The sequence below is a fragment of the Rhagoletis pomonella genome, unplaced genomic scaffold (genome assembly GCF_013731165.1).
Source record: "Rhagoletis pomonella isolate Grant_MI unplaced genomic scaffold, Rhpom_1.0 Rhpom_scaffold_00012, whole genome shotgun sequence".
In the NCBI taxonomy this organism is placed as follows: Eukaryota; Metazoa; Arthropoda; class Insecta; order Diptera; family Tephritidae; genus Rhagoletis; species Rhagoletis pomonella.
In genome coordinates, this window is record NW_023458566.1 from 19331347 (window position 1) to 19338816 (window position 7470).

Below are 7470 nucleotides of genomic sequence, written 5' to 3' on the forward strand. Positions count from 1 at the left end.
TCACTTGGCGTTTCCAATTGGCGTCAGTTGGCACAGAGGAGAAACGAGTTGCTGAACTCGGCCAAAATCGCTTAGGCGGTTACAGCGCCAAAAAAGAAGAAGAATTGATTTTTCTTAAAATTTCAGGCAATTTTTGTGCCGAAAAATGTCGCCTTTTCATTGCCTCTCTCTTCTCGCGTACGATTCTAAAATAAAGGTAAATGGTGAAAAAATTTCGTGTTCAAACGCATTTTGCACCGTCGGAGGGCAACATGTTTTGAATGAAACGAAATCACCATTAAATTTATTTGAATAAATGGAATTATTGGTCTGAAATTTCAAGAAAAAGCAATTACATAATAAGTTTTTGTTCATATGTCCCGCTGTTTGGTGTGGTTTTTGGGCAGGCGGAGTGATCGGACGGTAGGTACTTCATCGAAAGTGATGCCTTTAACGGTGTAGCGGACGTTATCGTAGCATGATAGCAAACTCATTATGGCCTGAATCAGATGACGTGTACTTGAACAATATGTGGTTTCAATAGCTTGGTGCCACTTGTCACACAGCGCTTGAAATAATGGCCCTATTGCGAATATCTGCGGTCTTATTGAAGTTATACGAAAGTTGACACAGGTACACAGTTAAATTCTATAGTTCGAAACTACTTCCGTTGTTATGCAAGAAAGCCTTAACAAATCTCAAACTCGGTGCGTAATTGAGCACAAGGATATTATAACATCGATCACCTAACGGTTGCTTATAACAACCTAAAGGAATAGAATAGTTAAAGACATATTTACATATATCAAAATGATCATAATGAAGTGAGAAATCAATTATGCTATGCCTGTTTGTCTGTCCGTCCGTACACGCGATATCTCGAGATAAATATGAGATATCCTTAAAAGTCTTGACATAAGTGAAAAATGCGCTTAAATTTTTTGGGCCCTCCTGTTCTTCGCGAGCTTGGGTAGCTTAGACAAAATACATTACAAGATCGGCTAAGGTTCAGGATGGCATAAAGACATGTAGGGTGAGGCAGCACTCAGCTTGGCATGACATTGGGCCGGTGTGGCCTTTTTTAAAAGTCTGGATACAAAAAGAAACTCAATGTTTGGTTTTTTCGTCAATTAATTGCGGGAATTGTGGTAAACATTTTTAAACTAAATGTAATTGAGTCAGTTGTGGAGCGTATGGTTCCTGGCCATAACGTGCAAAACAGGTCATGAGGCAAAAACGATGAAACTAGGCAAACAGTTCCGAAACAAGTAGTGACCTACCGTAATTTATTTTGTTCCATCAGACATAAGTTCTATGACTCAAAAAAGCCAAGGGAGATATTCGAATAACCCATATTAACCGGATATGCGGATAACAAAATTAATAGATATTAACCCTTTATCCGCATTTTATTCGTTTACACGTCTAACGGATATACGAATATGCGGGCAGTCCCAGCAGTACTATATATGTACACTGCCGGAAAAAAGTATTGGCACAAAAAATTTTTCACAATATATGCAAGAATTTTTTTTTATATTTTTCCCCCAATTTTTTATAAAAATATGGTTCATTCTACAATGAAAAACATTAAAATAGGATTCCTAAATTTTATGCAAAACTCACGAAAATTCAGAAAATTTTCATGCAAATTTTCAACTTTTTAATCAGATTTTTTGAGTATGCAGATTTGTAGCCCAATCAATTTTATTATAACAAAGTACAAGTTTTAAGTAGCTAGGAATTACCGTTGATTTTTTGGCAACTTTTTTCACGCAGTCTCTTCCGTACAAAATAATTTTCGAAAATACTTTCTATAGACAAAATGCAAAACAACTTAAAAAAATTTCAAAAATCAATTTGATTTTTGACCATCTTTTCACTTGCAGCTTTTTTTACTACAATTTAATGAGCTACAAAACTGCGTACTCAAAAAAATTCTGAAAAATCCGAATAAAAAGTTGAAAATTTGCTGAATTTTTGGGAGTTTTGCACAAAGCTTAGGAATTATATTTTTATATATTTTTTTGTAAAATGAACCATATTTTATAAAAAATTGTCGGAAAAATATTAGAAAAAAATGTATGCATATATTGTGAAAAATTTGCTGTGCCAATACTTTTTGCCGGCAGTGTATATTAGTATAGTCCAAAAATGCATGTGACAAAGTAAAGTCGGAATTTCTATACTTTTTCTGAATTTTACTGTTAGTCAAAGTACCTGTCAACAACACCCACTGCAATTACGGCAAATTTTACGCTCAAATAAAACGTTTTCAAAAAGAATGACATTTATTGCATTTAATTTTTGCATGGCATACCATGAAAATGCAATGGCATAATGCCAAAGCTCATAAATGTTAAAATAATTACATTATTTACACATTCGGTTAGCTGAGTGGGCCAAGAGACATTTACACATGTAAAAATATTTTGAAAGGAGAATTATTTACAACATGCAACTGAATTTACAAGTACAAGTTTTTCTTTTTTTATAAGGTGTCATAAACTGTACGCACACTCATACACATACCTGTGTAGTATGTGGGTACATAAACATTTCGTATATGAGGTATTCCACAGTCACGGGTGGGACATTTTCACTGTAAAAATGTACTTTATTTTTAAAATTTAAGTATAAAGTACTGAACAATTCTATATTTTGATAAAGCTGTAAAAAATTCCAACCTACTTTTATATGGGAAAAAATCTGAGTTATTTCTTCTTTCACGGGTAGGACATAAAAAAAACGAACCTGCTTTTGGAGCAGATATATTTTACGGAAACTCTGCGAATTTATTTCACTTTATTTGCACTAAGGTTCAGTTTCTCATGGAACCTACCATACGTCTATGTATTTCGAACCACCTTCAAGAAACCATGAATGTTATATCTACTTGCAGTATATAACGGTAATATGTACATATGTACGTATTGCTGATAATTAATGTGTGTATATTTTTATATTCGAAATTCAACTTTCAATGTATCGAGAATATTCTTATTTGATTTTAATTAATGCAGTGAAAATATGTATACAAAAAGCTACGTGTGCATGTATTTTCGTGTGTTTGAAATGACCTAATTCATATAATTAAAAATCATTCCAAATTTCGAAAGAGAATATAAAATAAAAAAAGAAACTTATACCAAAGTATACTTGGAAGTCACAGAGGCGGCGGCGGCAGGTGCCTAATTTGCGAACGCACAACGGCAAAAAGCTGAGGTGCAAGGCGAGTGCGGCGTATAAAATATACATACATATATGTATATACTTTGTTATATGTGTATGTATCGAGTAAACGCATTCATTTCTGTATGTACTCGTATATAAATACATAAATGTGCAGCAGAAATGGAATGTTCACACACACCGGCGTGGTGGTATTCTCACATTCTCAAGCAAATATATACTCGGCACAAAGTGCGCGCAGGTACATTAGACCGAGTAGGCAAAAAAAAAAAAAGGATTTAATTATCCGCGCTAGTTTGAAAGTTTATTTAGAGAGAATTTTGGCTTCATACAGATTTTTGTTCTTGACATGTCCTAAAGGCCAAGTTTTCTTCACGAGTGTTGCAGAACCCTCTGTAAACCCGAAAACTATATTTTTTTGAAATTTTGAAATCAACGGGGTTTTTAAATACTCCCATAACGGGTTTTTAAAGTGCGTATATGTAGTAGGAAAAAATTGAAAGCACATACTTTCTATATTATTGTTGGGATGTAGCGAAAGTTTCGAGATATAAAAAATCGCCATATACTTTTAAAATTTGATCGCGCCTATTGTAATAATATGTAAGTTTACTGGTTATATAAACAACTTTTTGACTTTGGATTTTATGGCCATTCTCGGACTAAACTTAAAACAATGATATGTTAAAACTTTTTTAAATAAGTTTTTTTTTTAATTTTTCGAAGATCTGACCTTTGACCCCGTATAGCACCTGTAATATAAGTTTGCACTAAAAATATGTAATTTTACTTTTTTAGTTGCTTACATACAAATAAAATATTTTTTTTTACTAAAGATACAATTTCGAGCTTCGAAGGTCCATATCTTGTTTTCGGAGGCTAACTATGAAAAACGGAGAAATAACTTTTTTACTTATGAGTCAATCTCATCAAAACAATTTGTTTGGTCCAATACCCAGAAAAAAAAGTTGATTTAGCCGTATAGTGCATTGTATTGGCGCTTACACATACATACATATGTTAGTGTTTGACCAAGAGAAGGGACCTACAGTTTTATGCCGACTCGGAGGTTTGCCATTGCCTGTCGAGGGGGCGACCGCTGTTAAGAAAAAACCTTTTCTCTTTATTTTTTTGCGATGTTGCTTTGAACAGTGCTTGAACCCAGGCCCAGTATGCACTTCTAACCACTACACCACAGCGGCCGCCAACGCACCACCCTAATGCCAGTAAATTAAAGCTCACCAAAAATGATAAAACTTTTGCTAAGGAAGCATTTTATTACTGCCGAATGTAGGTGTCACCGAAAAATTTAAAAAGACGAGCTCTAGGTCCGCCAAAAAAAGTTGTATTTCCAAATCGGCTAGCAAAATTACTTTAAAACTCAGAGGTGTTCGGCGATTTTTTATTTTTTGTTTGCTTTTAAGGTGGTACGGTCTAATGTGCAATTATTTACATAGATATTTATGTTCGAATCGCCGGCCAAAGTGTGATCCAGCGCGAATTTATAAGGTATTCATCGCATAAACATCAATTTCTGGGAAGAATAAAAATTCTAATAGCCGGTGAAATTGAAAGACCAAGGCAGAGGGATTGGGTAGCCATCGATGCTTCTAAGAATCTAAACAACGGAAAATGTATTTAAATGCTTTTCAAAAATAAACTAAATGACACATGGACATAAACATGGCTGTGAGTCACGGAAAGACACACACTCACATAAATAGATACTGATGTATGAAAGTCGATGATCATGGACGCCTGCAAGCCGATTGCTTGTGTGCCGCCGAATCATCTTAAAAGTTGACAGCGAGTATGCGGTCAAGCGGTGCGTTTAATACATATGTATGTACATATGAAATTCATATATGTATCTACATAATTATGTACACGCACACACACATATACACATACAAATATGAGGTAAACTGAGTGGTTTTCAATTGACCTCGTGAGGAATTGCACTACATAAATACATAGTTCAAAAATGAATTATTAGGGGTATCCACGATCCGCTGCATACTGTCTAGCATGGTGCATAGATATCATAAATAGCATAATTGGCTAATTTTTTTGTTTTTTGAACACATGAAACAGCAACAAAATTATCCAATCAAGCTATTTATGCTATCTGTGCTCCATGATAAACAGTATGCAACGGATCGTGAATACCTCTATTGAAAAAGGATTTATGTGTAAGTAAAAATAAAAGATTTCTAGATTTTCGAAAGCTCATCAGCGCGAAAGAAATAACACTACCAATAAAGTGAAGATCCCGCGGTTTGTATATTGGATGATGATGATGATATTGTTTGAAATTACTTTGATCAATCATTCATATGCACCAGTATTTAACCCTTATGTGCAATAAAAAATATTTAGCTTTGTACATACATAAAGTTAGTTAAATATATGTATGTATGTGCACATCTATGTACATATCGAGCCCTAACCGCCGAAATAACGTAAGCGACATTTTTTTCAAAATTTTATTTTTGATGCAGAAATATTCCTAGAGCATCTAGAAGCATTTCTGCATTAAAAATAAAATTTCGAAAAAAATGTCGCTTACGTTATTTTGGCGGTTAGGGCTCGATATATGCATGAAACTAGTTTTCTATGAACTAATTAATTTTCGCTAATTTTAAAATCTGGCATATCTATATTTTTGATAATTTAAAAAATGGACATAAATTTTTGATAATTTAAAAATTTTAAATATTTTTATTTGCATGCAAAAACAGTTTTTGAAAATTTAAAAGCTGGAAACAAAATTTTTGGTAATTTAAAAACTGGACATAAATTATTGGTCATATGAAAAATATGCATACAGTTTTGGCCATTTAATAAATGCCCCCAAAGGCTTTTGTCATTTTAATATTGAACATAGATTTCTGGTAAATTAAAAACGGTACTTTTCAAAACTCGACATAAGTTATTGGTTGCTTAAAACGTAGGCATATAAGTATGTATGTATGTATTTTTGGTGATTTAAAAAAGTGGTTTTTGTTATTAAAAATTGGGCTTACATTTTTAAACTTTTCAAATGTGGACATTTTTGATCATACGGAAGTTGACATTTATAATTGAATTTCATGGATGCAAAATATAAACGGTAAAATGCAGACGACGACAAATAAGTTGTAAGAAATTTTTATATAGAATAATACAGTAGAGAGTGGAGATTGCGCTTTTGTTGAGAGCAAGTTTTAATTGAAATTGCATTTAAATATTGGTGTTTTTCGATTGATGCTTCCGGTAGAACCAATCAATCAAATAAAATCAAAATGTTTGCCATTCTATGGAAATACATTTTTTTTTTATATGGACGTTGATTAAAATTTTAGAAGCTCACTCTCTTAATTTCAATTTCGAAACGTCTTTTATAAGATAAAGCCATTTAATAACGACCATAAAAGAGATTGAGTGATGTTTGTGTTCAAATGTGATTTTTTAGTCAGTTAAGCCTGCTTTTATTGCTAGGTTTCAAAATTTTAAATGATCACATGCTGAATTGTAGATATTTGTTGCTCATTAAGTATTACTGAGAAATCCTTCGTATAAGTATATTAGTCATTGTTAAATGCTTAAGTAATGCTTTTCCCAGAGATTTAGTGATTCCTACTACTTTAACTACATTGAAAATTTTATTTATATTTTTTTGCGGCACAAATTTTAAAAGCCAAATAATTTCAAATGTCGCTTTTCACTTTGATGGCGAACAGCATGTTGTTTGACATTTTTTTTGACATCTCTGTACAACTGCATGACTAAAGTGGACAAGCAAGATGTGTGTATGCAGATGTTCAACACAAAGAAAAGAAAAAATCAGCTCGCCCGAAAAAAATATGCACAAACATAAAATGCTTAGTAATAAATGTACTTATGTATGTATGCATGTGTGTATGTATATTAAAAACTCTTGCAAATGAGTACAGCAGAAATCCCAAAACACATACTACATACAAACACACATACATATACGCAGTGTTGCTTGCTAATCTCACGGCGACTTCGCTGCTCCTAAATTCCATTGTTTTTTCAATAATTTCCTTTGTGTGAATTTACTCGTTGGTCCAAAAAGCTTTTGAGAATATTTTCGAAATTATTTAATAACCCTCGACATACTTGCTTGTGTGTTTCTGTTTTTTTTGTTTTTTTTTGTAGTGAACCTCCATTATAGGCAACATTGTGTGTGTGTGTGTATGCTAGAAGATTTTTGTGCTTATTTCTAATATTCGGTATATGTGAAATTTTTAACCATTTGTATTGAATGTCGCTGCTAAAATTAGCCAACTCGCC

At 32.9% G+C, this 7470-nt stretch overlaps 1 protein-coding gene across 1 annotated transcript in view; it reads right to left on the bottom strand.

The window, feature by feature from the left end:
* The window catches only part of LOC118747622 (paramyosin, long form-like), a 23223-nt gene that overhangs the window by 4698 nt on the left and 11055 nt on the right, over positions 1-7470 (bottom strand). The window lies entirely within an intron of this gene.